Source organism: Vulpes vulpes, chromosome 5 (assembly GCF_048418805.1).
Source record: "Vulpes vulpes isolate BD-2025 chromosome 5, VulVul3, whole genome shotgun sequence".
NCBI classification, from domain to species: domain Eukaryota; kingdom Metazoa; phylum Chordata; class Mammalia; order Carnivora; family Canidae; genus Vulpes; species Vulpes vulpes.
Window position 1 is genome coordinate 108,065,568 of NC_132784.1, and position 6,166 is coordinate 108,071,733.

General features: G+C 55.6%; 1 long non-coding RNA gene and 1 other non-coding gene across 2 annotated transcripts; one reads left to right on the forward strand and one right to left on the reverse strand.

The window, feature by feature from the left end:
* Positions 1–239: 239 nt before the first annotated feature.
* LOC140598938 (uncharacterized) lies at positions 240–2,378 on the reverse strand. Its single transcript, XR_012001461.1, has 2 exons — positions 2,301–2,378; positions 240–1,372 (listed from the first exon to the last, which is right to left on the reverse strand). It is a non-coding gene; the product is annotated as an uncharacterized lncRNA (long non-coding RNA).
* On the forward strand, positions 1,106–1,178 carry TRNAT-UGU (transfer RNA threonine (anticodon UGU)). The gene has a single exon. It is a non-coding gene; the product is annotated as a tRNA-Thr (tRNA).
* Positions 2,379–6,166: the final 3,788 nt, after the last annotated feature.

A 6,166-nucleotide genomic window follows, 5' to 3' on the forward strand; every position in this document is an offset into this window, starting at 1 on the left:
ATAAGTGCCAAGAAGAAAGGCTGAGATGGGTCCTTCCCTCAGAGCCCTCCAAAGGAAACTACCCTGCCCACACCCACATCTTGAATCGGACTCGTAGCCTCCAGAACCGTGTGGCAATGCAAAGAGTGTTAGCCAAATTCCAGCTTGGATGCAGAGGCGGTGCAAGTGGAATTGAGATGAGAAGCCTTCTCCCCAAGCACTTTCCTGATTTCTCCTAGCTTACAAAATTAACATAGATGTCAGTCATTCAGCATTTATTGAGCACCTACTATGTGCTACACACTATTCTGGTTATAAAACAAAACCCTTAGGCCTCAATAAAGCACATTACCTAATGGGAAAGTAGTACGGGGTAAAAGGGACAGGATAAGGACCATGGTGCAGTTTCAAACAGAAGGTCAGGAAGGGTTTTGTTGAACAAGTGCAGGTGAGCAGACACTTGTAGGAGAGAGGCCCGCAGAGCACTGGGCCGCACGGCCTCCATTCTCTCCTTCCTGCAGGAATGGGTGATGCTGTAACCATAACTTCATTCTTTGGGCAAACAGTTCTTTAATAAGCAAAAAAGAATGAGGCATAGTTTTATGATCCCAGTCATTAAAGAAAGAGCAGGGACGCAGCTTTAGTCATCCACCCTATCTCCAAACTCCAGGGGTGTGCCAGAACTCCATAAATACTGTTAAACCCATTAATTCATCCATAATCATTAGCTTATCTAATTTATGAGAAGCAAAGACAGTCCCCATAACTTCCCTGGAAGTACTAAACTTGATACAATGTGTCATATAAACAACGGCTCCCAGGCTTTTTTCACACGTAAAAGAACCACCCAGAGTAGGACCGGAACACAATTCAATTTTTGCGTGTTCCCTGCCAGCCCTTGTCAGTGGCATAACTTAGTGTTTTGTAATCCTAGACATAGGACTTTGACATTGGGATTTTTTTTTTTTTAATGCTTGTCATACTGTAGGCACTTTTCTCTAGCAATTCATAGTCTTTCCGATCATCACTGATAATGGATGCATGAGGTCAGCGGTTTGCACAGGCTGCCAGCTAACGCAATATTGCTTCCAAAGTCCCTGAACGGGAGCAGCCCAGGTAACGAGCGGGCTCCATAGCTCAGTGGTTAGAGCACTGGTCTTGTAAACCAGGGGTCGCGAGTTCGATCCTCGCTGGGGCCTTTTGTTCGCGCCTGCTTTTTTTTTTTTTTTTTTTTAAATAAACCCTCCCCTTCTCGGAACAGAAGCTCCAAAATGGAAAAGCCATTTCCGAAAACGTTACTTCGGGCAGGATTAACAATTGACTCCTCCTGAAATGCAAATGATGGGCGTCCTTCGAGGGCGTTAGAGGTGACCCGGAAGAGAAAATCCTGGACCTACAACAAACATCAGGAAAAAGACAAAAAAGCCGCCCTCGGCGACCCCGGTGCCACCGGGACCTGCCGCCCGGGCCCCGGCAGAGGAGACGCGAGGCTCCAGGGGCTCGTTTCCAATTCCCTGCAAGCCGAGCCCCAGCCCCGCATCCCGAGAGGCTGGGGGGACGCGGGAGGGCGTCCGCGGCGGGCACCCGGGGCGGGGGCGGGGGCGGGGCGGGGGCGGGGCGGGGGCGGGGGCGGGGCGGGGTGCGCCTGCAATGATGCCCGAGCGGGCCTCGGGGGCGGGGCGGGGACGGGGCGGAGGCAAGGTGGGGGCGGGGCGGGGGCGGGGATGGGGTGCGCCAGCAGTGATGCCCGAGCGGGCCTCGGGGGCGGGCCGGGGGCGGGCCGGGGGCGGGGCGGGGGCAAGGTGGGGGCGGGGGCAAGGTGGGGGCGGGGCGGGGGCGGGGATGGGGTGCGCCAGCAGTGATGCCCGAGCGGGCCTCGGGGGCGGGCCGGAGGCGGGCCGGGGGCGGGGCGGGGGCAAGGTGGGGGCGGGGCGGGGGCCGGGGTGCGCCTGCAGTGATGCCCGAGCGGGCCTCGGGGGCGGGCCGGGGGCGGGGCGGGGGCAAGGTGGGGGCGGGGCGGGGGCCGGGGGTGCGCCTGCAGTGATGCCCGAGCGGGCCTCGGGGGCGGGGCGGGGGCGGGGCCTGCGCCCGCAGTGACTCCGAGCAGCCCTCGGGGGCGGGCCGGGGGCGGGCCGGGGGCGGGGCCGGGGTGCGCCTGCAATGATGCCCGAGCGGGCCTCGGGGGCGGGCCGGGGGCGGGGCCGGGGTGCGCCTGCAATGATGCCCGAGCGGGCCGCGGAGGCGGGGCCGGGGGCGGGGCCGGGGTGCGCCTGCAATGATGCCCGAGCGGGCCGCGGAGGCGGGGCCGAGGCGGGGCCTACCTTGCGCCTGCAATGATGTCGCGTGGCCGGCGGGGGAGGGGGCGGGGGCGGGGCCTGCGTCTGCAGTGATGCCCGAGCGGCCAGCGGGGGCGAGGCCGGGGCGGGGCCGACGCTGCGCCTGCAGTGATGCCCGAGGGAGCCGCGGAGGCGGGGCAGGGGCGGGGCCTGCAGTGATGCCCGAGCGGGCCTCGGAGGCGGGGCAGGGGCGGGGCCGACGCTGCGCCTGCAGTGATGCCGCGTGGCCGGTGGGGGCGGGGGAGGGGGCCGGGGGCGGGGGCCGGGGGCGGGGCCGACGCTGCACCTGCGGTGACGCCGCGCGACCGACGGGGGCGCTGCCGGCGGGGGCTGGGCAGGGCGGGTGGGCCTGGAGCGCCGGCGGGGGGCGGGGCCGGCGCTGCGCCTGCAGTGACGCCTCGAGGCCGGCGGGTGGCGCTGCCGCGCCGGCTCCCACCCGCGCCCCGCCCCGCCGGGTCCCGAGCGCGGCCAGCGTGGCCGGGGCGGGAGCGCGCGGTGACCGCCACGTGGCAGCCGCGCCCCGCGCCGGGCCGAGCTCCCGGGTCCGTGTCCCTCCGCACCGGGCGGGGCAGCGGCTTCCGCAAGTAAACAGCCGCGGGCCGCTGGGAAGCCGGAGCTTGCCGGCCCTGCCCTGCCCTGCCCCCGGCCTCCCTGAATGCCGGAGCGCGCGGGTCTCCCCAGTCCAGGCCGCCCGCCCCCGTACTTCGGGCCCGGGGCGGAGGGGCCGAGCGCGGACTGTCTGCAAAGGAGCGCGAGGCCTCCGCGGCCCGACGGCCTGCAGTGGGGCTCGGCGCGGGAGCCGGAGGCGCAGCACGGATAGAGCGCTGCACTCTCGCGTTCTAGTTCTTAATTGATCACGTGTCGAAGTAATATTGTAGCTGGGCTGGATTAAATAAAATACATAATTACATTAATCTTACTTTTTTTTTTTTTTTTTTTTTTGATGTGGCTACTGGAACACTTTCCATCACATCTGAGGCTCCTGTGTGCATGCAGCTTCCCTAGTTCTGTTGGACGGTGCAGCTTTAGAGAGCCTGTGACCTTGAGTTCAAGGTAATTCTTAACCAGGGCTCCCTGATCATCAGGTAAAGGGTGGGCAGCCTAGCCTCCCTGGTGTGCGGGTTTCCCAGAGCCAGTCCCGGGTTTGGGAAGCAGGAAGTATGGCATCGGTTAATATGAAATATCTTCCCGGCCTAATCTTGAACCCCACAGGAGCAAGAGAATGTATTTCTTTTCTTTCTTTCTTTCTCTCTTTCTTTCTTTCTTTCTTTCTTTCTTCTTTCTTTTTTTTTCTTGAGTTTCGTTGGCAATGTTACATTCAGGTGTACAACATAGTGATTTAACTTCTCAGTGCTGTGCTCAGCGCCAGTGTAGCTCCCATCTGTCACCATACAACACTATTACAGTATCATTGACTTTATTCCCTATGCTTTATTCCCTATGCTTTTATTGCCCTGATTTACTTGGTAACTGGAAACCTGCACCTCCCACTCATCCTCACCCATTTTGCCCAGGCTCCCTCTTCTCCTCCTTCTCCTCCTCTCCTGCAGCATCATCACTTTGTTCTGTGTATTTATAGGTCTGATTCTGCTTTTTTCTTTTTTTAAGATTTTTATTTATTTATTTACTTACTTACTTACTTACTTACTTACTTATTCATAAGAGACACAGAGAGAGAGGCAGAGACACAGGCAGAGGGGCGAAGCAGGCTGCATGCAGGGAGCCCAATGTAGGACTCAATCCCAGGACTCCAGGGTCACAACCGCTGAGCCACCCAGGGATCCCCTGATTCTGCTTTTTGTTTATTCATTTGTCTTGTAGATTCCACAGATGAGTGGAATCATACGGTATTTGTCTTAAGAGAATGTATTTCCTCAGTTGAGGTAGCTTTGGGAATGATGCAATTGTTAAGACTTTCTGTCTTGGCTTGCAAGATTCTAGGTCTGGAAAAACACTCACACTTTTGCTGGTTGTTGGCCCTTCTGTAATCAGAATAGCTGCTGTTAGGAATGCTGTGGAGGTGAAATGCTCAGGGTGCCCGAGGAAATAGGCCCCACTGGTGCAAAAACAAGATCCATAATGATCACAGAAGGGTCAGCGCTTCACTGACACTGAATGCCTTTTTGCAAAACCATTGCAGATCCTCAAATACCATACTATTAGTAATAACATAGCAGGAAAAAGATGCCTTTGAAGCATCCCCGTCCCCTCTCCCTCCAGCATAACCACTCCTCACACTTCCTCCCCCTTCCCCTCCCTCCAACCAGTCTCTGAAAAGAGCAAACACAAGCCTGTGTGCCTTTTTCTGAACTTCTCAACACCTTAGCCTCCATGGAAGCCAAGAACACTCAGGCTGCGACCTAAGTGATTGTTCTCTCATAGTACTAGACAGCCCACGGGCATTGCCAGCCATCTTCCAGAAAAGAAAACCGCTTTGGCAGAGAGGAATTGTGCTTCCTGTCCCCCGGTTTCCTGGCATTTCAGGGATACCCGTCCAGTTCTCTTCTCTAGACCCGACACCCTCCTACTCAAAACCTGTGTTCAGACGGCCTAGAACCTGAAGGACACATGAATTCTGAGCACCTTCCTCTGAGAACTTAAAACACTTCCAGGCCCCACCCTATTTTTGCCACGTCTTTGAAGGAAAAGTGTACAGAAAAAACATGACAAGTGAGTTCAAATATTTGTTCAAGAGTTGGGTCTAACCAACCGAACGGACTCAGGATGTTTAGCCATCTTTCAACAAAACAATCCAGGTTAGAATTCCTCCCATGTTTATGGTGGTGTCTTCATCTGAGAAGACGCTAACAGTGTAAAATATCAGGGCTGGTTAGATCCCAAAGTTCACGTCTATCCTAGAGTGTTCATACGAGTTACAAAGGTAGGCAAAAGTAAAGAAAAACAAAAGCTATGAGAAAGGGCAAAGGAAAAAGCTAAAAACAAAACAAAACAAAACAAAAACTATCTAGAAGTGATCTTGAGAAAATGATGACCAGTGTTTTTTTCCATCTTTCATAAACGCAGGACAAGAGAAAAAGAATGAAAAAGAGGCCTCGTGTATTTAGATTAGGTTAGGTTAGCCTGCAAATAAAGATTGCTAAAGAAAAAAAAATGGAATCTGCCTCTCTGGAAGTCTAAAAGAATCTGCGCAGGGTACATCCAACTGTGGGGAAAGCAGTGATTACGTGACCTCGGAACGTCCTCCACAACCCTGGCATTTTGTGTTTTTGTTCTTCTTAGAAAACCAAATTGCCTACACTGTTCTGGATGATTTGCAGGATTTGGAGAACTTCCTAAAGATGGGGAACATTTCCTCTCTTAGCTCTTTTATTCCTCAAATACCTGGTTAAAGGCCACAGAGACCCTCACTGAGGGCCCTGCTGGGGGGCAGGTGCACAAGATAGTGACAGGGGGGTTGGCTCAAGTTCAGCTGAACAATTCCCTGTTCCCTTCCTGCTGTGGTCTAGGACGAATAGCTTATGCTCACGACCCCTCACTTTCCTCCTCTTCAAAAGCATTACATGGCAACACATAAACAGCAAGGTTTTGAGGTTTCAGATAATGTATATAATCTTGGCACATCATAGGGACTCAGAATGTCATTACGTCCACGATGCTATTTGCCAGGGCAAATTAGTGGGCGCTGGAGTTACAGACGGGAGCCCGCCCTGAGCCGGCCAGTGAGTGGCAGCCTGGGGAAAGGAGGGGACCACTTTAGAGACACTTTCCTTGGAAACACGTCTCTACGGGCCTCCTCCTAGACCTGGGATGGAGGCCAGAGAGGGAGACGGGGTTCATAGGCCAAATGATGAAGCACACCAGATTTCTTAATGCCAGACAAACATCCAAGA